The sequence below is a fragment of the Gorilla gorilla genome, chromosome 18 (assembly GCF_029281585.2).
Source record: "Gorilla gorilla gorilla isolate KB3781 chromosome 18, NHGRI_mGorGor1-v2.1_pri, whole genome shotgun sequence".
Lineage (NCBI taxonomy): Eukaryota > Metazoa > Chordata > Mammalia > Primates > Hominidae > Gorilla > Gorilla gorilla.
Window position 1 is genome coordinate 12,347,237 of NC_073242.2, and position 26,930 is coordinate 12,374,166.

General features: G+C 45.9%; 1 protein-coding gene and 1 non-coding gene across 8 annotated transcripts in view; one reads left to right on the plus strand and one right to left on the minus strand.

The window, feature by feature from the left end:
* The window catches only part of ABAT (4-aminobutyrate aminotransferase), a 120,755-nt gene that overhangs the window by 40,808 nt on the left and 53,017 nt on the right, over window positions 1-26,930 (plus strand). The window contains exons 1-2 of one of the 7 annotated variants that reach the window (XM_063699985.1): window positions 6,905-8,178; window positions 8,607-8,981. The exons of 4 other annotated variants lie outside the window; for them this stretch is intronic. The gene's annotated coding sequence lies outside the window, so the exon portion shown is untranslated. Of the gene's footprint in view, window positions 1-6,904; window positions 8,179-8,606; window positions 8,982-16,047; window positions 16,064-26,930 lie in introns of those variants that run through there. 2 more of the 7 variants (XM_063699986.1, XM_063699987.1) reach the window with 2 other exon arrangements.
* Window positions 492-553, minus strand: LOC115931120 (U7 small nuclear RNA). The gene has a single exon (XR_004067674.1). It is a non-coding gene; the product is annotated as a U7 small nuclear RNA (small nuclear RNA).

Sequence of the window (26,930 nt, forward strand, 5' to 3'; positions counted from 1 at the left end):
GCGGTGGCGGGCGCCTGTAGTCCCAGCTACTTGGGAGGCTGAGGCAGGAGAATGGCGTGAATCCGGGAGGCGGAGCTTGCAGTGAGCCGAGATTGCGCCACCGCACTCCAGCCTGGGCAACAGAGCGAGACTCCGGCTCAAAAAAAAAAAAAAAAAAATACTACCTGAGACTGGGTAATTTATAAACAAAAGAGGCTTAATTGACTCACAGTTCCACATCGCTGGGGAGGCCTCAGGAAATTTACAATCATGGCAGAAAGTGAAGGGGAAGCAGGCACCTTCTTCACAAGGTGGTGGGAGAGAGAGAGAGAGCACGCAGGGAAAACTACCACTTTAAAACCGTCAGATCTCGTGAGAACTCACTATCATGAGAACAGTATGGGGGAAACTGCCCCCATGATCCAGTCACCTCCCACCAGATCCCTCCCTTGACACATGGGGATTACAATTCAAGATGAAATTTGTATGGGGACACAGAGCCAAACCATATCAGGGGCTTTCCAGTCTTTACTGGAAAGACTGCTAGACAGATTTTAAAAGAGCTATAACACTGAGTTGGGATTTCTTGAGGTCAAAATATTTAATATCTCTTTATGTTGTTTTCCAAAAGGTCTGGATTCAGATACTCTCCAGCAGTGTCTGTTGGGAGAGAGAGAGCCAGGGGTGATGGTCTGACTTTCAGACCTGAGATCAGACAGGCAGATAGCTGAACTCCCAGGCAGTTGGTTGGTTGGTGGTTGGTTTTTTGCTAGGTTGGTTGTTCTTTTGTTCTGAATCTCATTTCAAAGAGAGCAGATTGACTCCACACCTAATGCACATCCTCAGTTTCACAAAGCAGCTAAGAGTGAAGTCAGGTTTCATAGTCCAAATGATGCTATTGCTTGAGTATAATTGTGCACCAGCCATTAGCCCACATTTCTTGGTAGAGCCTCGGTGCCCTTGGATTATGAATTTGCACACAACGGAATCACAATAATTTGTTTTATAGTTCTGTCCTTTGAGGGAGTGACATTTCTTCCAAGGTCTCAGCTCCTTTAATCTGTAAAATGGGAATAATAAGAATTCACTGGACAAATATTCAGTGTGCCTGTTGGGAGTGTTGGGCACTGTGCAGTCCATCTCTGGGGCTAGCATGGAAGGCGTACATTAAAAAGATACTCATGCTGGCTGCAGTGGCTCATGCCTGTAATCCCAACACCCTGAGAGGCTGAGGTAGGTGGATCACTTGAGACCAGTCTGGGCAACATGATGAAACTCTGTCTCTATAAAAATATATATATATATATACAAAAAATTAGCCAGGCATGGTGGCACACACCAGTAGTCCCAGCCAAGAGGCTGAGGTGGCAGGATCACCTGAGCCCTGAAGGTAAGGCTGCAATGAGCTGTGATTTTACCACTGCACTCCAACCTGGGCAACAGAGTGAGACCCTGTTTCAAAAAAAAAAAGAAAAGAAAAGGCCAGGCATGATGGCTCATCATGCCTGTAATCCCAGCACTTTGGGAGGCCGAGGTGGGTGGATCACTCGAGGCCATGAGTTCAAAACCAGCCTGGCCAACATGGTGAAACCCCATCTCTACTAAAAATACAAAAATTAGCTGGGCATGGTGGCACGCTCCTGTAATCCAGCTACTCAGGAGGCTGAGGCACGAGAATCAATTGAACCTGGGAGGTGGAGGCTGCAGTGAGCCAAGATCGTGCCACGGCACTTCAGCCTGGGAGACAGAGCAAGACCCTGTCAAAAAAAAGATACTCATGCAAATAAATGTGTAAGTACTAACTGTGATGAATGGAAAGAATTACGCAAGAAGCTATAAGAAATTACAGCAAGACAATTGTATTTCCACAAGAAGGTTTATAAATGCTTCTCTGAAGAGATAACATGGAGTGTTTGAGACCTGAGTGATTCCTAGGTTTTGGCTAAGGAGGAGTGAGGGAAGCAGACGGGGCTGCAAGAATGGCAGGTGCAAAGGCCCTGAGGCTACAGAGCTCTGTGCCCTCCAGGAATCAGAGGGTGGAATGGGTGGGGTGGCATGTCAGTACTCAGAAAAGAGATGCAGGCAGAGGTGGATTAGGCAAGGTCCCAGATGCCTCATGAAAGGCTGGGAGCCACCACTGAGCTAATAAGTGACAGGCTACGGGAGTGGAGGCTGGAAGATGACTCTCTCCCTGTGCTAGTGAGCAATGCCCATGGTGGTCTAGCAGAATAATCACTTTTTTGGTTGTTTTTTTGAGACCAGGTCTCCCTCTGTCACCCAGGCTGGAGTACAGTGGTGCAATCATGGCTCACTGCAGCCTCGACCTCCCAGACTCAAGCCATCCTCCCACCTCAGCCTCCCTAGTAGCTGGGACTATAGGCACACACTACCATGCCAGGGTAATTTTTTTTTTTTTTTTTTTTTTTTTTAGCAGAGACAGGGTTTCACTATGTTGCCCAGGTCTCCAGCTCCTGGGCCCAGGCAATCCTCCCATCTCAGCCTCCCAAAGTGCTGGGATTACAGGCATGAGCCAATGTGCCCAGCCCAGAGTTAGAGACATTTTAGAGGCAAATGAGAGTCCCTTTTCTTCCTCCCTTCCCTAATTTCACCCTCAAGCTGATGACCATGTAATTGTGGTTATGTTCAAGAAGTGAGAGCTAAAATGGGATTTACCTTTACGTCAGTTTGCAAGAGGCAAGAGAGAAGCTTACATTTCTAAAACAGCAGCCACACCGTGGAACCTAAAAGCTAGCTGGACTTAACTCCAGTGCATCCTAGCCAGGAATTAGGGAACTTTTTTTAAACTTTATTTATTTATTTTGTAGAGACAGTTTCCCAGGCTGGTCTTGAACTCCTCAGCTCAAGCAAACCTCCAGCCTTGGCCTCCCAAAGTGCTGAGATTACAGGAGTGAGACACTGCACCCGGCCAGGAGTTAGGGATATTGGCAACCCCAGGTTATCATCCCAGAACCGGTCATGAAACTCATGAAATCATCACCACCATCCCCATCTCCAAGAGAATCTCTCTAGTAGTTGCATGTCATAATTAAAATCAGTGGTGAGTCTTGGCCTGAGTAGGAGGAGAAAGCTGGAACCAGTGGACTTCCTGATATGTGATCCCATGAAAGAGTGAAGTCCGTCTTGTGTTCCTATGGGTAGCTGCTCTGGAGGGTGGAAGCCTGAACTTGATCATTCCCTCTAATTCTCAGCCCATCTAGACAAAAGGAGTCTTGCTGGGAGAGAGAAATTGTTTGGTTTATTATCAGTTCTGAAGGTCTCATGCTGGTAAGAAGTTCAGAATTAGTTGCATACTTTTTAACTCAAGAGACAGGGTCTTGCTGTGTTGCCCAGGCTGGAGTGCAGTGGCATGATCGTAGCTCACTGCAGCCTCAAACTCCCTTGTTCAAAGGATCTTCCTGCCTCAACCTCCCATGTAACTGGGACCACAGGTGCACACCACCACACCTAGCTAATTTTTTTATTTTCTGTAGAGACAGGGATGGCAGTGGTGGGGTGGTGGGGGGCGCAGGTGGCTCGGGGGCAGGGTTGTGTGTCTCACTTTGTTGCCCAGGCTGGTCTTGAACTCCTGGGCTCAAGCAATCTCCCTGCCTCTGCCTCCCAAGGTGCTGGAATTACAAGTGTGAGCCAGCGCATCTGGCCAATCAAATTCTTTAAAATTAAGTGCTACAAGTTAAATTCTTTTCTTAGAGGTTTAAATGTTACAGACACATGACTGACAGGTAATAAATATTCAGCATTCATTGGCAAGAACAGGAGAAGCCAGGTGGCTGGATGAGCTTTGGGCTTTGGTTCAAACTGCAGCTCCCCAGATAAATAGCTCCGGGATCTTGGGCATGTTCTGAACTACCTGGGCTTTATTTTTTCCCTCTGTAGCTTGTAAGAGCACCTACTCCATAGACTCATGACAATAAACAGCAGGTGCTCAATAAACGGTGTCCAGTATTGTTATTTAAGGTTTAGACTCACTTTAGGTGTATGTCAGTCCCACCTGAGCTACATTTGCCAATGAGTCATGCCTGGCTAACAAGTGCCCGAAATGGGGCTCGTCTGAATGGGGGTGTGCTGTAAGCATAAAACACACATCCAATTTTGAAGACTTGCTATGCCAAAAAGGATAGCAAAATATTAACATTTCGCTAATTAGTTTTCATACTAATTAGTTTTATGCTAATTTATTACCTGTTGAAATGATGAGATTTTGAGGACACGTCAGGTTAAATAGAATTAACATTAATTTCTTTATTTTTAGTGATTTATTTTTTAATGTATTATTTATCTTTTTTCAATTTTTGCCTTTTTCCATGTGTTCCAAAAGATTAATTTCATCTGTTTCTTTTCTTTTTTGATGTGACCACTAGAAATTTTTAATTGGCACATGTGACTCACATTTTTATTTATTTATTTATTTATTTATTTATTTATTTATTTTTGAGATGGAGTCTCACTCTGTCGCCCAGGCTGGAGTGCAGTAGCACTATCTCAGCTCACTGTAACCTCCGCCTCCTGGGTTCAAGCGATTCTCCTGCTTCAACCTCCGGAGTATCAGGGATTACAGGCGCCTGCCACCATACCCAGCTAATTTTTGTATTTTCAGTAGAGACGGGGTTTCACCATGTTGGCCAAGCTGGTCTCGAACCCCTGACATCAAATGATCCACCCGCCTTGGCCTCCCAAAGTGCTGGGATTACAGGCGTGAGCCACCAAGCCCAGCCTATATTTATTTTCAATAGTACAGGTCTAAAGACATGATATAGAAAGTAGGAATGGTTAAGGAGTGAGAAAAGTGTGGACTTGGCAATCAGAAAGATGTAGGGGCTTATCAGGGTAGCAGTACTCCCTGTATGCTATTAGAGCAGTCAGTTAACTTTTTTTTTTTTTTTTTGAGACAGGGTCTCACTTTGTCACCCAGGCTGGAGTGCAGTGGCACGGTGGCACAATCTCGGTTCTCAAGCCATCCTCCCTCCACCCCCTGAGTAGCTGGGACTACAGACATATGCTGCCACTCATAGCTGATTTTTGTATGTATGTATTTTTTTATACGGACCTGCTTTCACTATATTGCCCAGGCTGGTCTCGAATTCCTGAGCTCAAGGAATCCGCCCACTTTGGCCTCCCAAAGTGCTGGGATTACAGGCATGAACCACCAAGCCCAGCCAGTTAACTTTTGTGTGCCTCCACTAATATCTGTGAAATGGAAGCAAAAATCCCCAGCACAAAAGCATTGTTTCAATCAATGAGATGATACGTGGAAAGTACTTAGCTCAGTCCTAGGCACAAAATAGGTGCTCAAACACAAATAAAGGTTATAGCTTTTGTTACATGTATTAGGGATGTTTAGTATTCAGAAGGGGGCTAGGTAAACCCTGAAGACAAATGAATAACAGTAACTCTCATTTGTTTAGCAAGATAGACTTTTGCATGCCATTTCTACCTCCATGTTGACATTTGACCTTCAGAATGACCTTGGGAGGTATGATCAAGCCCTTAGAGAGATGAGAGGCTGGGCATAGTGGCTCACACCTTTAATCTCAGCACTTTGGGAGGCGAGGTGAGAGGATTGCTTGAGCCCAGGAGTTCATAACCAATCTAGGCAACATAGCAAGTCCCCATCTCTACAAAAAAATAAAAACATTACCCAGGGGTGGTAGTGCATGCCTGTAGTCTCCCAACTACTCAGGAGGCTGAGGTGGAAAGATCACTTGAGTCCAGGAGGTTAAGGCTGCACTGAGAGAGAGAGAGAGAGAGAGAGAGAGAGAGAGAGAGAGAGAGAGAGAGAGAGAGAGAGAGGAAATAGGCTCAGGAGCGAGCACCTTCACATCTGAGCAGGAACTAGAACTAGGCCTTCTTGTACCAACCCTCTGGATTCTCTCAACTTTCCAAGCCTCCAAAGTTTGTTTCTGTGTTCACTTCACTCTCTGGTTAGGTGGTTTCTACAGGAGTCTTTAGAACAAGAGAGAAGACCAACATTTATTACAGCCAGCAACCAACATTAATCACTTTCCCACATCAGTACATAAAGCGCCATCGCATTCTTTTTGTTGAATGCAGGTTATTCTGCATGATGGATGTACCCAAGTTTATTTTAACCAGTTCCCACTCATGGACAATTAGGTTATTTTCAGTTTATATCAATGAGACAAATTCCTTCAAGTAGAATTATGCTAGGGATCAATGGTTTGTGCATTTACAATTTTACAGATTTTGACAAATTGCTCTCCAAGCCATTTGTATGAATTTCCTCTCCTGCCAGCAATGAATGAAGTGCCAGTTCCCCTGCATCATGAATATGGCCAAATATTTCATGATAAAAAGTCAGTGTGGAGAAAGCAGAGGAAAGGTGAGATAGCAGCTGGGAGGCCGTCAGGAGGTGGGGGCAACTGTCCAGGTAGGAAACGATGGGTACCTGAACAAGGACAAAGTAAGGAGGGAGAGGGTGGAGCCCAGAGCTACCGTGGAAGTCAAATTCTGTGGCGTGGTGGTGAAGGAAGATAACAGGAAGGAGGAATCAGATTTCTTGAGTTTCTGGCTTGAACAAATGAGTAGGCAGTGGGTCTGTTAATGGAGATGCTCAACATAGGAAAGGAGATAGGTGTAGTGAAGAGAAGATGATGACTGTGAGAACGTATTGCACTTGATATGCAAGACACCCTGCTGATCCAGGGAGAGGATTTGGGGATAGTGAATCATTTGTGGAAACCGTGAGTGTCCATGAGCTCTCCCAGAGATGGGTGGGTGGAAGGATGGATGGATGGATGATTGGATGGATGGATGGATGGATGGATGGATGATTGGATGGATGGATGGATGGATGATGATTGGATGGATGGATGGATGGATGGATGGATGGATGGATGGGAAGATGGATGCGTGGATGGATGGGACGATGGATGGATGGATGGATGGATGGGAAGATGGATGGAGAGATGGAGGGAGAGAAGAATAGATGGATGGATGGAAAAATGGATGGGAAGATGGATGGAGAGATGGAGAGAAGGATAGATGGATGAATGAATAGACAGACAAAAAACAGAAACCTAGACTTTATTGTCTTTAGATTGAACCATATGAAATTACTATTTTTGGCCAGGTGCAGTGGCTCATGCCTGTAATCCTAGCACTTTGGGAGGTTGTGAGGTCAGGAGTTCGAGACCAGCCTGGCCAACATGGTGAAACACCGTCTCTACTAAAAATACAAAAATTAGCTGGGCGTGGTTGCTTGTACCTGTAATCCCAGCTACTTGGGAGGCTGAGGCAGGAGAATCACTAGAACCCGGGAGGCTGCGGTTGCAGTGAGCCACGATGGTACCACTGCACTCCAGCCTGGATGACAGAGCAAGACTCCATCTCATAAAAAAAGAAAAGAAAGAAATTACTATTTTTGTTTTAAAAATTACCAAGTGCTTAATTTTATGCAGGTTGAAATATTTTGGGGGGAAGGATACTGATGTCTACAGTTAACTTTGAAATGCATCAAAAATAGGATGTGATAAAGCACATGTGGTAATCATGTTAATGGTAGAGGCTAGTAGTGGGTATACAGGAATTTACCGTAAAATTCTTTCGGCTTTGCTGTGCATTGGAAAGTTTCATAAAAAATCATGGGAAATGGTCTAGGCGCCGTGGCTCATTGGTGAATATTGTCAATTTCATGTGGTTCCCCTCAATTTATGTTTTATTTAGCCAAAAAGATCCTTCCAGGTTCCCAATCTGTAGCATCAACAGATCTGATTTGTGGAGTCCCCTTTGGCCCTTGTTCTGCCCCGATTTGGGGGCTGGGGGCTGGGGGCTGACGTTTCTCCCTCTCAAAGTTCAGGTTGAATTGCCCTAACGTGCTGATTACTGCACCGAGGATGCCGGTATCTGGCTTGCAATAATTATAGATTTCCTCTGCGATTTGATCCCATTGGTTGCCTCGGCAACGGCGTAATAGCTCAACCGAAGCTCTGTCACGGTGATTTAGAACCAGTGTGTCTCTCCTGCAGCCTCCATTCTGGGTGCCTCCACCCCCTTGCCGTCGTCATGGTAACTGATGAGCAGCATGTGACCGAAAGCTCTCTGCCCCCCAACCCCGTACCCCCTCCCCATCTTGTGATCACCCTCATTACCTCTTCTAGGCCCCCTGAGGACCTGCGTTGACCCAGCATGGGCTACAGTGGGGGAGTTGGGTAATTGCTCCCGGTAGGTTCCTCCCCAACCCCCCAGACGGGGTCAGGTGGAGCATGGGCGCCAGAGCAGCCCCTCTGCCTTGGGTGTCTTGGAGATGACTTGGCACCCCCCGGAGCCCCGTGATGGCTGTGGCTGCGTCCACAACACTGCAACAGCAGAGTCCTGGGGAAGCCATTTAGGAATCTGAAGCCCTGGATTTCTGCTTTGTCCCTTCAGGGGTTCCTGAGCCTGTTAAAAAAAAAAAAAAATCTAGGAAGAGGCCCTGGAAGGAAAAAGGGGAGAGAGATAGCCTATTTTACAAGGTCTGAAATGATGTGGCTTATCCTTCTGGCTTAAACTGAGCTGGGCTTAAAACATCTTTTTTAAAAAATCTGTATTCTATTTTTTTCTCTCTGTTTATCGCTCTCTTTCTGCCTCTGTTAATCTTTGTTTCTGTGTAGTTGCATCCTGTTTCTGTCTGAAAACCCTTGTCTTTCTGAATCCGTCTTTCAGTCTCTCATGTTCTGTCTCTCCCCTCCTCCTTCACCTTCCCTCCATCCCTCTCCCTTGCGCACTTGCCGGGTACCAGCTGAGTGCATCCTTTTCCCAAACCTGCTCTGCTTCCAAGGGGCCCTTTCCTGTCTCCTCCACCTGTCCCTATGTTTTGGGGACTGCCTGGAAATCCGGGACACCCTCCTGAGGAGGGAGCTGGTGCCCAACGGCACCTCTTAGGATGAACCCAGCCAGCTGCGTTCCTGGCCTCTGCAGAATGGCATACAGAAGGCATTTTAAGCAAGCGAGCTGAGCTCGCCGCAGGACTCCGACTACCAGGCACCGTGAGTGCAAATGTGTTATGTGTGTCTCTGTGTGCATCCTTACATGTGTATGTATTTGCTGCCATGGGGAGGTGGTGCCAGTGTCTGTCAGTGCCTGTTATCTGTGGTGTTGGGGTGTGCAGGTTGGGGGGGCACACACCCTTGTGCACCTGTGTACATGCGTGCACATGTGCCTGGCTCTCTGTGTGTAGGACACACAAATGTACTTAACAGATTTTTCAAGGACACTTTCTGAACACAGCAGGAGGAGACCCTTTAAAATGGGGACAAAATAATGCAAGATGGATATAGAAATGATGAGATAAGGAATTGCTCTTATCAATAGGCTTGCAACACCACAGTCCGCCTGCATCTGGTCCTAGGAAATGAAGTGAGGGTCACCTTGAAAAGGCATTTTTATTCAAGCCGCTAAATAAATCCTTTCCCTTCGTTCTAAGGACAAGAACAGCACAAACACACACACCCCTTTCTCTTTGAAACTCAGGGGAATGGAAGGCTCAGGGGGCGCTGTCACTGGGCATTTCAGATAGAGTTTGCAGTGAGAATCTCAGTTGACAGCCAGGGCGGCTCACGCCAAGAGTAGATGTCAGGAAGCTCTGGACAGCCGCTCTCTTCACATCTTGTGGCTGATTAGAAGTTCATTTTGAATTTTTTCCCAGAAGCAGCCTATGCGCCAAGAGGCAACCAGAAGAAAGCAATTTTAGAAAATGCAATTTCATTTGCAGGGCAAGATGTGGGAATCCTGACAGGTTGCCGCTGAAGATCCTGCAGTTGGTGTGTGCAAGCTGGCAGCCAGGCCGCTGCCAGAGGAAGGGGGTCCTCTGTGCTTTGCATGTCCCTGGGTATTTGGGAAACTTGGCAGCCAGTTGCTTAAGTGAACCCTGACTCTGGAGTAGGCACTGGGCACCCTGGCGGAGAGGACAGAGCCGGAGACAAAGACTGGCCTCAGGGAGTTTCCAGTTCAAATAGGAACAGACCCGATCACACGCGATACGCTCACCCTCAGACACATTGCTGCTGCCTGCATTTCCTCCGGGCTGCCATCCCCCTTCCCCTGCCCTGGCCTCTGTCTACCACGGCCGCCCTTGTCTACCTGCCAAGCTCTAATTATCGTTAAACTTCCCCTGTCACTGCTTCCCGGAAATCTTTAACTTCCACCCAAGAACAGCTAACACTATACGCCCTCCTCTACCTGCAGAAATCACTTGGAGCCTCTGACATCACGTGTCCAACCGACCTCTTTCTCCACATTTGCCCGTGAGCTGCACTTCATTTTGCAAGGACATAAAGAAGACTATTCACGCAACTACATGCAAAATGACTGGCTGGGATTCCTAAAATGCCAATGTCTTTTAAAAGGCAAAAGGGCTGAGAAATGGTTCCAGGTTAAAAGAGATTAAAGAGCCATAAGCCCAAATGCAATGTTTGATCCTAGGATGAAGCCTGGATCAGGGGAACAGAAAACACTTGTGGGCTGGGCTCAGTGGCTCATACCTGTAATCCCAGTGCTTTGGGAGTCCGAGGGAGGAGGATCACTTGAAGTCAAGAGTTAGAGACTAGCCTCAGGAATATAGCGAGACCCCATCTCTACAAAAAAATAAAATAAAAATAAACTAACCAGACATAGTGGTGTGTGCCTGTGATCCCAGCTACTCAGGAGGCTGAGGCAAGAGGATCACCTGAGCCCAAGAGTTCGAGGCTGCAGTGAGCCATGAGCCATGATCATGCCACTGCACTCCAGCCTAGGTGATAGAGCGAGACCCTGTCTCTAAAAAAAAAAAAAAAAAAAAAAAAATTAAAGACATTTTAGGGATAAGTGGGAATATCTGAATATAGATTGTATGTTAGATAATAGTATTTATAGTATTTTTATGTCATGAATATGCCAATAATAAATAAATAAATAAAAGATAATAGTATTTTATTAATGATACCTTCATGAGAGTGACTTTGTATCTCAGATCATTTGTACTGAGGTTATGTAAGAGAACGTTCTTGTTCTTAGAAGATACAGGCTGAAGGATTCAAGGATGAAATATCACAATGTCCACAACTAACTCAAATAATTCAGAAGATAGATAATAGAGTGGGCACGAGTGTGGCAAAATGTTAACAGTTTCAAGGATTACAGGCGGTTGTGGAACTATGTTCATAACTTTTATGTGGGTCTGAAGATTTTCCAGTGCCCAGGCTGGACACTCTGCTTAGCTTTGTGCGTGGATTATCTCATTTCATCCTCAGAGCAGCTTGGGGATGGGAGAGCTCTATCACACCCATTTTCCAGTGGAGAAAACAGAGGCACAGCTAGTTGTAAGCCCAGGCCACATTATGCCCCCACCCCTTGTTTTGTGAAATTTAGTACTAAAGATACTACATGGCTGTGTGATGTCAGGCAAATCACTTAACCTCTCTGTGATCTGTTTCCTTTTTTTTTTTTTTTTTTTTTTTGCTACGAGTGGATAATTATAATATCAGAAGGTTGTTCTGATGGGTATTATGATATATAAAGAACTTAGAACAGGGTTTGGCCTAAAGTAAGTGATGAGCAAGTGTCTGCTGTTGCTGCTGCTAATTGTATTTGTTGCTGCAGTCGTGATCCCAGCACCCTCGCCTTGGCCAGTGATGGGGAAACCTGGAGGGTGTTTTTTCTTCTGTACCCAGGGCGTGCTTCATGGGTTTGTGATCTATATGGTCACACAGGGTCCCGTGTTCAGAAGATCCCCCCATGTCACTGGCTTGCAATTCGTAACCATTTTCTCACAAGGGGCCTCGAATATTTATTTTATGCACTGGGTCCCACACGTCATGTAGCCAGCCCTGTCTGCTCTTCCTTTTTATTGGATCCCGTTGAGAGCCTCTCCTAGACTAAACTACTTGTGCCTACCTCATTGCAGCAGACAGGCCCAGGCAGGCCGTGGCATTTCAGCAGATCAGATTGTATGTTCCTGTGACCACACTCCAATCCTGATGCAATGCATCAGCCCGCACAGGCCAGTACAGTAGCCATTCATCACATCTGGTCATTGGGCATCTGAGACGTGGCTATTCTAAACTGTGATGTGCTGTGAGTGTGAAATTCACACCAGATTTTGAAGACTTAGCACACATCCGAAAAAGAAATGCAAAATATCTTATTAATAACTATATTGATGGCTGGGCACGGTAGCTCGCGTCTGTAATCCCAGCACTTTGGGAGGCCAAGGCAGGTGGATCACTTGAGGTCAGGAGTTTGAGACCAGCCTGACCAACATGGTGAAACTTTGTCTCTACTAAAAATACAAAAATTAGCCAGGAGTGATGGCACACACCTGTCATCCCAGCTACTCAGGAGGCTGAGGCAGGAGAATCGCTTGAACCTGGGAGGCGGAGGTTGCAGTGAGCCGAGATTGTGCCACTGCACTCCAGCCTGGGCAACAAGAGCAAAACTCCATCTCAAAAGTAATAATAATAACTATATTGATTATGTATCAAAATTATTACATTTTAGATACAATGGGTTAAATAAGATACATGAAAAAAATTGGTTTCAGCTGTTTTTGCTTTTTTCATGTGGCTACCAGAAAATGTAAAATTACCTATGTGATTTGCATTGAAAGCTTGTGTTATATTTCTTTTGGGCAGTACAGTCTTAGAGCAAACTACCTGTGCCTTCATTGTGACTCCAAACCAAACCAGACCAGCAGGTGACAGTGCAGTGAACTGATTTCTAAGTTACATTAATACACTGTGGCCCTGGTGCTGTAGCTTAGACCAGAGTCTCCCAATCAATCCATCAGGCACCTCTTTCTGTTCCTTCTTTTCTATTCCTTTCTCTCTTAAGATAGTCCAAGACACTGATTTTTATACCCAGTGAGTTTGTCAAGTAGCCTAAAGATATTTTTGAGGCAATGTATTGGGTAAAAAGAAACTGAAGTTGGAATCAGAAGAACTAATTTAATAATTAAATTAAAATCCCAAATCACCTCTTTTTTTTTTTTTCTTTTAGAGATGGGGTCTCGCTCTGTCACCCAGGCTGATCTCCATCTCCTGGGCTCAAGCGATCCTCTCACCTTGGCCTCCCAACGTGCTGGGATTACACATCAGGTCCCAGGTCACCTCTTCTCCATGAGGTGAGCTTGGGCATGTTATCTCTCTGTGCTAGGAAACAGAACAGCACTGGCTTTAAAGCCTCACAGACCCGAGTTTGAAGACTGGCTCTGCCGTTGACAAGCTATGTGACACAGGATAAGCCACAACCCTCTCTGAACCTCAGTCTCATCCTCAGTCTCATAGCGTTGATGATGCATACTGTGTAATACTGTTGCAAGAATGGAATAAGATGAAGCAGAACAAATGTCCAACCCAGCAACTGGCACATGGCAGGTGTGCGCTTAATCCCTGCATTCTTAGTGGGATCAGTATTCCCAAGAGAGTGAACATTTATGGGGAAGAAAAGAAATCTTACTCTTTATGAATAAAGTACAGATATAAAATACAATACATAAGCAGATGTACAATTTATCTGTGGAATTAAAATTTCATGGGGTATGTAGCTAATAAAGAATCTTTAGGGGAATGGCAATGAAAAAAAGTTTGAGAAACATTGCATTAATCTGACGGATGGGACTCAGAGGTTGCTTTTCAGTTCAGTTCCTGTAGTTGTCAGAGTATAGGGCTGAAACTCCATGATTGAATTCAACAAGTGTTTTTGAGCACCTACAATAGCCAGGCACCGTTCTGGACCCTGGAAATGGAGGGCACCCTCCAGGTACATGCTTCCCAGAGCTGGTCTCTGAGGTCCCCTGAGCCAGCCCCTGGCTCTGGGAAGATGACCCCTAAATGGCAGCCTCAGTCAGGGGGCAGAGTTTTAGAGAACAACAGGAATAGAAGTATTTGCCTCCCAGGAGTAGATAAGATGGTGTATGTGAAACCTTGACATGATTGGCATTCATTCATAAAATCAGAGCAGATACCTGCACACACAGGCATAAATGAAAGATACTTTGAATTACAGAAAAGTTAAGATCTTTGCAAGTGCATGTAGGAATGCTGCCAGGCACACAGCGTGACTCCAGCCACCAACAAAGTGTTTCCAAGTCTGGAGCTGTGTGGTCCTTGAAGGAGATATAAATGTTTCACTTGTTATACACTGTGATTTTTGCGTACTTAGCAGTTTCTGGAGTCCGTGAGAGTGGTTTGTTTTCTCTGAACGGGAAGTGTGTTTCCTGCAATCACACCGACCTGATTTGTTTGCTGCTTGTTGGGCCTCCCCACGGGAACACGAGATCCCACAGAACACAGAAGGACGTGTCCTTGTTTACTGAGGAATCTCTGGGGCTCAGCACAGGTGTGCAGAAAGCATTTATTGAACTGAACAAACAGATTTTACAAGCCGGACCTTCTGTGGCGTTGGCCCAGGTAGCTACTTCAGCACGGGTACAAGCATCCTTTCTAAGCCAATTCCATTCTTTCACTCCTCCTCCCTTGTAGGATCAGAAATCCAAAGCTAGCTTATCCTTTTGTAGATGTTTCTTTCCATATTATTTCCTACCTCCAGAACAAGGGCTATCTGTGTCTCACATTTGGAAGCTTGGATTTGAAGCCCTGTCTGTTCATTTTTCTCTCCAGTTTTTTCACAGGCTGGGTAACTACCTGCCTGCTAGCAACGATGTGTTCGTTCTCCCTGGATTCCTGATTGAGGTGGGCAGAGAGGACTCTGAGACAGGAGCATGAGGATGAGGCAGATCAGCTTCTTTCTCATGAAATCTGGATGTTGAGGCTGGTAGCAGGACCACCGCATGTGCCAATAGTCTTTAGCAGCTCATCAGGCCATAGAAGTGCCTTTACTAACTTCAAGTCCAGCCTGGGAAACGTAGTGAGACCTTGTCTCTCCCTGTCTAAAAAAAGAAGAAAGAAGAAGGAGTAGGAGGAGGAGGAGGAGAAGGAGAAGGAAAAAAAGAAGTTGTTCACAATTTTTGTTTACTCGTTTACTTATTTTTGAGATGGAGTTTCACTCTTGTCGCCAGGTTGGAGAGCAGTGGCACGATCTCTACTCACTGCAACATTTGCTTCTCAGGTTTAAGCAATTCTCCTGCCTCAGCCTCCCAAGTAGCTGGAACTACAGGCACCTGCCACCACACCCAGCTGATTTCTGTATTTTTTGTAGAGTTGGGACTTCACCATGTTGGCCAGGCTGGTCTTGAACTTTTGACCTCAGGTGATCTGCCTGCCTCGGCCTGCCAAAGTGCTAGGATTACAGGCGTGAGCCATCGCACCCAGCCAAAACGCACAATTTTAAAGAGCTCTTTGGAAACAGAAAATGGCCTGCAACAGGCATCTCTTCCACATCCTATGTACTTTCTTCAATTGACCCTAAGCCAGTTGAGTGCCTCCTGACCTCACAAATAGATTTCATTCTTCCCATTTTACAGATGCAGAAACTAAGGCCCTGATGAGTTCAGCAACTTGCCTAGGTAATAAATATGGCCCAGCCACACTTTAGACCCAGTTTCTGGCTCTCGTTACTTTCCCCACATCATTCTCAGTCTTTATTAGGAATGGACATTTGCCTGTTTCCAAGAACAGTATTTCTGTCTCCCTAAACAAGTCACTGATAATTTTATGATGCCCAAGAGGCAGGTGATAGGAAGTCATGCCTGCAGGGAGAGAGGGCTGGGGCCCATGCAGAGGAGAAAGTCAGAAGAGGCTGTTGCAGCTGAAGTCGGAGGAGAAAGGTGGATGTGAGATAAAGCCTCTGTCCCTGTGCCACTGCCCCTGAATGGGGCCCTGTTAGCCCCATCTGCACAGGCCCACGGCTCCGGCTTTATGGGTTGCTATGGCAACCCCTGGCCTTGACAACTGAAGTGCACTTGGCTGAGTGTGTCTTTGTGTCCCTTTGAGTCTGCAGAGAAGCCAGCAGCTGGGGCTGCAGACGGGAAAGGAATGTCCTCAGCGTCTGCCAGCACTTTTGTCTTGGTCCCAACGGCTGATAGGAAAATGAGAGGCAGGGTCTTTTCTAGAGAGATCTGGGGGGTCCATTTCTAGCCGATGATGCATGCAAAGAGTTCGTGTTCACAGGACCTGGGAAGCAGCGGAGTAGAAAGGTGAGTCAGACGCCATCTTCATAGGCTGCTTGTTGAGCATTTACTGTTTATTCAATGATTGTTTGCAGCCAGGCACTGCTCTGGGGCTGGGGAAACAGTAAGGACTTCTGCCAGCCCACAAAATAGTTCCAACTGCTATTACTCCCATTTTACAGATCAGGAAACTGAGGCACAGAGACGTTACTTAATGTGCCTGAGGTTATACAGCAGGTCAGTGAGAGGCCAGGGATGTCTAGTCTGGGGGTAAGATCATTTTGAAGGATGCAAGACTGGGGAGATGCAGGGAAGAAGCAGTTTCATATCCAGCACCTCACACTCTGCCTTCACAGGCTTTTTTCTCCCTGTATCCATGGGATGTTTGACCTCCAGTTCCAGGGATTTGAGGATCATGAAGACCTGTGGTCATATGCAGGGCCCACCGTCCACCCTTTATGGTAATTAACAGTAGTTCTCAGACTCCGAGCCTCCAGAGCTTCCCCTGGTGCCCAGGTCACACCTGTGAGACTCAGACCTACTTAGTCTGGGTGGGGCTTTGAAACAAGTGTAAGCTTCTGGTGAGCGAGCGTCAGGTGCAGCCAACGCTAGAAATTTCTGGCTTTTGAGCTCTAAGACCTTGAACAAGCCTTTTAGGCTTCTGAACCGGTTTTATAAGGCCAATCCTGCAGATTACCGAAAGCATGTATGGAAGGTCTATTGCATGTGGTAGGTGAACAGTAAGTAAATAAATGGGAGCTGGTACTTTTACTATGATTATTCTTTCTCCACAGCAAATTGGAAGAGTTTGTTTCCACTTCCACCTGAATTCCTCTCACTTTTACTGATTTAAACATTGAACTCGGCCTCTTAGCTCATCTCGCCCCTCCCCGCAATGCACCAGGCACACGAAGGAAGCAGAGAGAGCTAATTTGCATTTTAATCAAAAGAAAAAGGACGAGGAGAGGTGGGTGGGACTGAAGAGCTCACTATCTGGCTAGACCAGGGTTTTGACTTGTTTTGACTGAGACACACAGTAAGGAATAGAACTTACTTCAGGCCCACTGCACAGCTGAAACAAAAATTACCAGCATTTGCTATGTACCCTGACAATTCCTATTCTGTTTGATTTACTGATGTATTTAAATTTCTCTTTCAGTTCTGATCATGTCAAGGAAAAGGTCCCCATGTGATGCCAGCCTGCCTTTAACACCTGTCTGCTCTCTGCCAGTCTCTAGGGAAAGGAGGGGGCCAGGCCTGGGGCTATAGCCTTGGGCAGTCCACTCTGTCCGGCTTTTAATTGAATAACTTAATTTGATTTTATTATGTTCTTTTCCTAGTTGCCTTGTAGCAAATAAAACTTGAGGGGGGAAGGTAGCAATTAGGTTTTTTAATTTGTTATATTTTTCTTTGTAGAGACAGGGGTTTCACCATGTTAGCCAGGCTAGTCTCAAACGCCTGGCCTCAGCTGATCCATCTGCCTCGGCATCCCAAAATTCTGGGATTACGGGCATAAGCCACCACACCTGGCCAGAAGGTAGCAATTGGAAAGGATCCTAGGAAAATTACTTTTTTAAATTGAAAAAGCAAGTTGATTTCAGGAAAAATGTTAAGTAAACACAAGTCATATGAGACATGAGAGCTCAAAGGAAGGGTAGTATGCTAAGAACTGAGGTTCGGGAAATGCATGGGGGAGATTGAGGGTCTCAGAGACCAGGAGGGCCAACAACCAGCCTGCTGTGACTTCAGATGTTCAGATTTCTCCAACCTCCTTGGTCACAATTTCATGGCGTGCCAGTGCTCTGAAAGCACGTCCCTTCTAACCAGGAATCTTTCACCTGCTTCTTTCCCCACATGTGCACATCCAGGGTCTAGCAGATTGCAAAGGGCCTGGTAGAATCAAAGAGGGATATACTAACGCCACTTCAGGTAGGAGCAAGGCTTGGGGAATATGCTGTGGCAAATTCTCAGTAATATGGAACTCTTAGCACGCTTGCCAGGTGTTTCTCAGAGTCCGAACGGGCCTTAGAAACAATGTGATCCAGCCAGGCAAGGTGGCTCATGCCTGTAATTCCAGCACTCTGGGAGGCCGAGGGATCACTTGAGGTCAGGAGTTCAAGACTAGCCTAGCCAACATGGTGAAACCCTGTCTCTACAAAACATACAAAAATTAGCCAGGTGTGGTGGCGTGCACCTGTAATCCCAGCTGCTCAGGAAGCTGAGGCAGGAGAATCACTTGAATCCGGGAGGCAGAGGCTACAGTGAGCCAAGATCACACCAGTGCACTCCAGCCTGGGTGACAGAGTAAGACCGTGTCTCTCAAAAAAATAAAATAAAGAGAGGAAGCCAAGAGGCTATTTAGGATATCATTGCCTTCATCCAGGAGAAGGATGATGGCAAGTTGGACCAGAGCATGTTGGAGACTTGCGCACAAGCAGGGATATACTGGAACCCTGGGCACCCAGCTCCCTTCTATCATCATTGATGCTTCAGGCATCTGTACCAAGAAAGAGAGCCTTCCCTTGTGGCAGCCTGCATCTGGGGTTTCCAGTGCAAGCCTGCAGGGAAAGTCTGCCTATCTGTGAGGTCTCTTTCCTTGGCAACTCCAGAAATCTCCAGGGATCTCAGACCATAGGGCTCTAGAATCAAGTATTAAGACAGGAGCAAGTCAGGGACAGAGTAAATGCAAATGACTTGTGTGCCTATGATTGTCCAGGATGTGTTCATCCATTATCCCTAATTCCCAGCACAACCCTGCAGTGAGAGAGGCATCACTATCTCCAATCTACAAATCAGGAAACAGGCTCAGAGCGTTTTCGTAAGTTTCACCCTGTTATACAAGTACCTAAGATAGGGCAGTGGTTTGGATCCAAGCTTTATATATATATATATATATATATATTTTTTTTTTTTTTTTTTTTTTTTTTTTTGAGACGGAGTCTTGCTCTGTCGCCCAGGCTGGAGTGCAGTGGCACGATTTAGGCTCACTGCAACCCCCACCTCCTGGGTTCAAGCAATTCTCCTGTCTCAGCCTCCCCAGTAGCTGGGATTACAGGCGCACGCCACCATGCATGGCTAATTTTTATATTTTTAGTAGAGACAGGATTTCACCATTTTGGCCAGGCTGGTCTTGAACTCTTGACCTCAGGTGATCCATCCACCTCAGCCTCCCAAAGTGCTGGGATTCCAAGTGTGAGCCACTGCGCCCAGCCCCAAGCTTTATATTCTAAAACCCAGGCTCAAATACCACCTCCATGCACAACCCACATATCTTAATTATCTATTATGCTGCACATAACAGACATCACTAATCTATCACATTTTGTTCACCTGAAAACCTAAAAGAGTGCTTCCTGCTAACAGGTCAAAAAATAATGAAAAATAAAAAATAAATTAAGTAAACCTAAAAGAGGCCGTAAAATCTTTTTGTTCGCTGCTCCAAATAGGCAATACTCATTGGCTAGCACTGGCACGTGTTGTAACATTTGTTTGCCATTTCAATACTGCACAGAAAATTAGCTTCTCTCGGCTAGGCATGGTGGTTCACACCTGTAATCCCAGCACTTTGGGAGGCCAAGGTGGGAGGACTGCTTGAGCCCAGGAGTTCAAGATCAGCCTGGGCAACATGGTGAAACCCCATCTCTCCAAAAAAGAAATACAAAAATTAGCCAGGTGTGGTGGCATGTGCCTATAGTCCCAGCTACTCGGTAGGCTGAGATGGGAGGATCACTTGAGCCTGGGAGCCAGAGGTTGCTGAGATGGCACCACTGCACTCCAGCTTGGGCAATAGAGCCAGACCTTGTCTCAGAAAAAAAAAAAAAAAATGGCAATCTTGGGGTCACACAGCCTGTAGCAGGTGGAAATTGAAGAATAAGTCTGTGTGATCAGAGTGTGTCATTACTCTACACGCACTTCTTTGGTCCTCTCTCTTCCCATCTACAAAAGACAGCCAACTCCATAATCTCTTTTTCTTTTTTCTTTTCTTTTTTTTTTTTTTTTGAGATGGAGTCTCACTCTGTTGCCCAGGCTGGAGTGCAGTGGTGCCATCTCGGCTCACTGCAACCTCCGCCTCCCGGGTCCAAGCGATTCTCCCGCCTCAGCCTCCAAAGTAGCTGGGATTACAGGCGCCTGCCACCACGCCCAGCTAATTTTGTGTTTTTAGTAAAGACGGGGTTTCTCCATGTTGGTCAGGCTGGTCTCGAACTCCTGACCTCAGGTGATCTACCCGTCTCGGCCTCCCAAAGTGCTAGGATTATAGGCGTGAGCCACTGCACCTGGCTTTTTCATTTTTATTAAGATAAACATAACATTAACCTTTTTAAGTGAAAATTCAGACCCTTTTAGAACATCCACAATGCTATGCAGCCACCAGCGCTATCTAATTCCAGATTTTTTTCATCACCCCAGAGACCCCTGTACCCATTAAGTAGTCATCTCTTACTCCTCCCAGGCCCCTGGCAACCACTAACTTATTTTCTGTCTTTATAGATTTACCTACTCTTGAAGGTTCCTATAAATGGATTCGTTGACTATGGGGCATTTTACCTCTGCATTCATTCATATAGCATAAAAAATGTTTTGAGATTTATCCATGTTGTAGCATGTGTCAGAACTTCATTCCTTTTTATGACTGAATAATATTTCGTTGTAAGGATAGACCATGTTTTGTTTATTCATTCATCCATTGATGGACATCTGGGCTTTTTCTACCTTTCGGCGATTGTGAATAGTGCTGCTATGTGTATTTGTTTGAGTCTCTGTTTTCAGTTCTTTGGGTTGATGCAAAGGTCATTTCCTTTTGCACCAACCTGTACTTAGGGGTGGAATTGCTGGGTCATGTAGTAGTAATTCTATGCTTAACTTTTTGAGGAACTTGTAGTTCTTAAAAGGCCATGCCAACTCTAGGACTGAGGGTTTAAGAGCTAACCCCTGCCTTCTTACTCCTCATCAACTCCCACCCCAGTGGGTGCCCTCCAACATACCTGCCTCGAGAACCCCCTCCCCAGCTCAGTGACCCCAGCATCTCATTGACATGCTGAGTGCATGCTCCCTGCCCCTCCCTGGGAGCCTGCCTAAACACAGACCCTTCTATTCTTTCTAATTTTTTTTGTACCCATTAACTATCCACCTCCCATTCAACCCCCCCACTACCCTTCCCAGCCTCTGGTAACCATCCTTCTACTCTCTATGCCCATGACTTCAATTGATTTGATTTTTAGATCCCACAAATAAGTGAGAACACATGCCACTTGTCTTTGTGTGCCTGGCTTATTTCACTTAACATGATGATCTCCAGTTCTATCCACGTTGTTGCAAATGACTAGATCTTTTTTTTTTTTTTTTTTTTTTTTTTAAGATGGAGTCTCGATCTGTCGCCCAGGCTGGAGTGCAGTGGCGCCATCTCGGCTCACTGCAACCTCCGCCTCCCAGGTTCAAGCGATTCTCCTGCCTCAGCCTCCCTAGTAGCTGGGACTACAGGCATGGGCCACCACACCCAGATGATTTTTGTTTTTTGTAGAGATGGGGTTTCGCCATGTTCGCCAGGCTGGCCTCAGGTGATCCACCTGCCTCAGCCTCCCAAAGTGCTGGGATTACAGGTGTGAGCCACTGCGCTGAATAGTACTCCATTGCATGTATGAACCACATTTTCTTTATCCATTCATCTGTTATTGGACACTCAGGTTGCTTCCAAATCTTAGCTATTGTAAGCAGTGCTGCAACAAACATAGGAGTGCAGATATCTCTTCGATATACTGAGTTCCTTTCTTTTGTGTATTTGCCCAGCAGTGGGATTCCTGGATCATATGGTAGCTCAATTTTTAGTTTTTTGAGGAACTTCCAACTGTTCTCCATAGTGGTTGTACTAGTTTACATTCCCACTAACAATGTACAAGGGTTCCCTTTGCTCCACATCCTCTCCAGCATTTGTTATTGCCTGTCTTTTGGATATAAGCCATGTTAACTGGGGTGAGTTGACAGCTCTTTGTAGTTTTGATTTGCCTTCTCTGATGATCAGTGATGTCAAGCACCTTTTCATATGCTTGTTTACCATTTGTATGTCTTCTTTTGAGAAATATCTATTCAAATCTTTTGTCCATTTTTTGATCGAATTATGAGATTTTTTTCTATAGAGTTGTTTGAGCTCCTTTGTATATTCTGGTTATTAATCCCTTGTCAGAGGAGTAGTTTGTAAATATTTTCTCTTGTTCTGTGGGTTGCCTCTTCGCTTTGTTGATTGTATCCTTTGCTGGAGCACAGACCCTTCTGGATGCAACTAGAGCAGCTGGGCTCCCTCCTCCCTTTGAGAGGGTCTCCAGAGGGCCCTATCAATCAAGATCAGCCTAGAAATTGTTGCTGGGAGTTGGCTCCAGCTGACCGCACCTTCACCTTCCCTCCCAGTGCTTTATGATTTCATACCACACCCACTCTCACTGTGCACCAGGATCCTTAGCTACTCCGTGTCATCATACACCTCCGAGCACTTGCCTTATCCCTGCTTTCTTCTTTGCCTTCTGAAATCTCCTAACTTTTGAAGATGCAGCTCAGGCAACACCTCCCTGACATTGTCACCCCAGCCAGAAAGAATCTCCCCATGTTCCCTTAGCACTTCCCTCACACCAGCAAAATAGTCGTGATTCTGTTCTATCTTATGCAGAATTTGTTGTTGACAGTGAACTGGAAAATTTTTATGTACATATCATGCTGGGTTATTTTAAGAAATTATTCACATGATGGGTAAAGCAGCCTAGTACATTAAATTCTTCCATTTTCTTTCTGCTCATAGTTCTCTGCCACTAAATTATGAGCTTCAGAAAGAAAGCAATTTATCCATCTTGGTTTCTCCTAAGAGAAGTGATGACTTGGCCAGGAGCGGTGGCTCATGCCTGTAATCCCAACCCTTTGGGAGTCCAAGATGGTAGGATCACTTGAGCTCAAGAGTTCGAGACCAGCCTGGGAAAAATAGCAAGACCTCATCTCTACTAAAAATTTAAAAAAATTAGCCAGGCATGATGGCACATGCCTGTAGTCCCAGCTACTTGGACGGCTGAGATGGGAAGATTGCTAGAGCCCGGGCGATAGAGGCTGCAGTGAGCCCTGATCGCCCCACTGCACTCCAGCCTGGGCGACAGAATGAGACCCTGTCAGAGAGAGAGACAGATTGATTGATTATATCTAAACGATGCAGTGCCTTGCTGATAACAGGTGCCTAATTAACTTTTGTTGATTGAATTAGTGGGTGAGAGGGAGTGAATGAATGACATTAACTCTTCCAATTGTTTGAAATATATTGTGCTAAGAATTAATGTCTAACAGAGATCAGATTTTGTTATAAGGTCAATTTTCAACTGCAGGCCACCAAAATGTCAACACGGTATATTTTCCAATGTGACATTTTGTAATTGAAAACGTGGGTTTGGCTCTCACTTTTGCAGAATATTCAAATGTTGAGTTCTCTGAGATACTCGGAGTTTCAAAAACGTGTTTAATGGAAATTGAATTGTGTGACGCCTCAGTGCTCCCTGTTTGAGACAAGTGGTTTTAAGGGAAAGACATGAACTGCACTTTCTACGTAGTTACTGTTGCTAAATTAATAGGCTTGCATTGAGTTGGATATCCTAGAATAGAAAAAAAAAATCCATTGAGTTATTAAGAAAAGAGTTTGGGCCGTGCACAGTGGCTCACACCTGTAATTCCAGCACTTTGGGAGGCCGAGGCGGGTGGATCACAAGGTCAGGAGATTGAGAACCTTCTGGCCAACATGGTGAAACCTCATTTCTACTAAAAATACACAAATTGGCCAGATGTGGTGGCGCATGCCTATAATCCCAGCTACTCGGGAGGCTGAGGCAGGAGAATCGCTTGAACCAGGGAGTCAGAGGTTGCAGTGAGCCGAGATCACGCCACTGCACTCCAGCCTGGCAACAGAACGAGACTCCATCTCAAGAAAAAAGAGTTTGGTTTCTCAGTTAATTCATGGCCACACTTTCCAAGCCCACACTTTCTCAAAAAGTTTCCTCTGGTGAAAAGCAATAAAATTTATTCTGTGAACTAGGTCATTTTTATTCATGAAGCCTCATATCAACAATAGCTAGGGGCCGGGCACGGTGGCTCACGCCTGTAATCTCAGCACCTTGGGAGGCCAAGGCAGGCAGATCACTTGAGCTCAGGAGTTCAAGACCATCCTTCACAACATGACAAAAACCTGGCTCTACTGAAAATAAAAAAATTAGCTGGGCGTGGCAGCATTCGCCTGTAGTTCCGGGTACTTGGGAGGTGGCAGGATGGCCTGACCCTGGGGGAGGCAGAGGTTGCAGTGAGCTAAGATTACACCACTGCTCTCCAGCCTGAGTGACAGAGCCAGACCCTGTCTCAACAAAAACAAAAACAGCTAGGTGTTTTGTTATTAGCTGGATTAACTGATGTTACAATGCATAGAGGCAGGGGCTTTGGGGTCAGACAGTCTCAGGTAAGCCTATGACTGAGGCCGAATGTCATAACCTCTCTGAGCCTCCCTTTTATCATCTCTGAACAGGGAGATTACCCTACTCCTATAGATGGTTGAGCAAAGTGAAGGGAGTAATGTACCCTTCAGAATGTCTCACAAAGACCAGGCACCATGGCTCATGCCTATAATCCCAGCACTTTAGGAGCCAAGATGGGAGGATCATTTGAGCACAGGAGTTTGAGACCAGCCTGGGCAACATAACGAGACCCCTGTCTCTAAAAATATATATATTCAAAAATTAGCTGGGCATGGTGGTGCATGCCTGTAGTCCCAGCTACTTGGGGGGGCTAAGGTGGGAGGATCTCTTGAGCCCAGGAGTTCAAGGCTGCAGTGAGCAATGATCACGCCACTGCTCTCTAGTCTTTCTTTTGTCTAGCCCTTTTTTGTCTTAAAAAAAAAAAAAAAAAAAAAAAAAAGACCCTGTTTGAATGCTGGATCATCTCAGTGGGTAGAGGGTGTCAGGACTCTGGCCCAGCCCTGTCTATCAACCATGGCCAGTAGGGCCAGGTCTACGCCCCCGCAGAGGAATGGGGAAGTATCTGAGAATGGGGAGGAAGGAAGTGCAGAGCAGACACCCCAGAAGATACTTCCTGCACCAACCCCACCCCACCCGTGATAGTACCTCAGTTGCCTGAAGACAGGATAATGACCTGTCTCTGTCTTCTAGGAGCTGCCTCCTAGAGCTCTGGGGATGAAACGAGATAGTTCTACAGCACCAGCTGAGAGCCTGCACGTAGCAAGTGCTCAGTGCTTGATGATGCTTAGAGGGTAAGGACGGCCTCTAACTGATCTTTGAATGCCCTAGTGCCCAGTGAAGGGTCTGGCACACGGTAGGTGTACCATGAATGTTCGTAGCACAAATGCATCAATGGCAACCGCCTCCCTCCTTCATTCACTCTTTCCTTCTAATAATACAGCCAACATTCTATTAGCTCTGTGGGCAGCCAGAGTGTGCTGGAACTCGCCATCCTGGGCTCCCTGCCTGATTCTCCACACTATTCCTGCCCTGTGCTGCTGAGCCCACGTGTTTCCCAGCACCTGCACCTGTACTCTGAACCCGCCTGTCATTCCTCCTTGCCCTGTTCTCTCTCCTTGGATTCAGGCCTCCCCTCCAGCTGTGGGATCTCTCTAGGTCTGTATTTATCACCTCTGGTTGGCACTTCCTATATGCTGTCATCACAGGAGCAGGGGGTGGGGGAAGACTCTTGGTCTTCATCCAGGTCTAGGATGGAATTTCTGTCCACTGTGGGGCTGGGTAGAGTCAGGCAGCCCAAGCCAGGGCTGCATGAGGAGAGGGCTGTGTCCGCAGGGTCTGTCACAGAGTAAGTTTCAGGTGTTACAACTCACAATAAATCCATGCATTAGGCACAAGCCAGGACTCCTGAGCCAGATACCTCTCAACCCCAACGCTGGCTCCACCACCAACTTGCTGTGTCCTGGGTAAACCACATGGCTTCTTTTAAAAAAATAGTTTTACTTTGTTTACTGTCCAAAGTACTCATTAATTGTTTATTTATCAAGAGAAACTATTTCTAATTTTTTGTGTGTGAGACGGTGTCTCACTCTATCACCCAGACTGGAGTGCGGTGGTGTGATCTCGGCTCACTGCCATCTCTGCCTCCCAGGTTCAAGTGATTCTTGTCCCTCAGACTCCTGAGTAGCTGGGATTACGGGCGTGCGCCACCACACCCAGCTAATTTTTGTATTTTTAGTAGAGACAGGATTTTACTGTGTTGGCCATGCTGATGTCGAACTCCTGACCTCAAGTGATCCACCTGCCTTGGCCTCCCAAAATTCTGGGATTACAGGAGTGAGCCACCCTGCCAGCCCAAAGAGAAACTATTTCTTAGCCCCCATATTCATGTTTCATAGTTCAGGAACACAGGTCAGTGATAAACTTCTAGGTAACTCAACCCAAAGAAATTCTTTATATTCCAAAATCACTTTGCACTCTGAACAATAATAGCCGTCCTCATCGCTTCTACATATGCCTTCTTTCTTGGTTCAGCCACAGCAAACTTATAGAGAGCTGCAACTCTCAGGGATATAGTGACTGCTCCAACAATGTGAAATGGCAGACTCTGGACCGGAAGGCCACACACCTGAGTTTTGTCAAAGCACTGGAAGCCGTGGTAGTTGTCTAGTTGTCCTTGATAGGTATGTCAACCTAAACACCAATGTCTTTCCTGGATCACTTTTCTTTCTTTTTTTTTTAATTGTTATTTTTAAAATCACACACATAACATAAAATTTACCATCTTCGCCATTTTTAAGTATACAGTACGGTATTATAAGCACTTTTGTTGTATAGTGAAGCTCCAGAACTACTTCATCCTGCAAACTGAAACTCCAAACACACTAAACAATGTCCTTTTTTCCCTTCCCCCA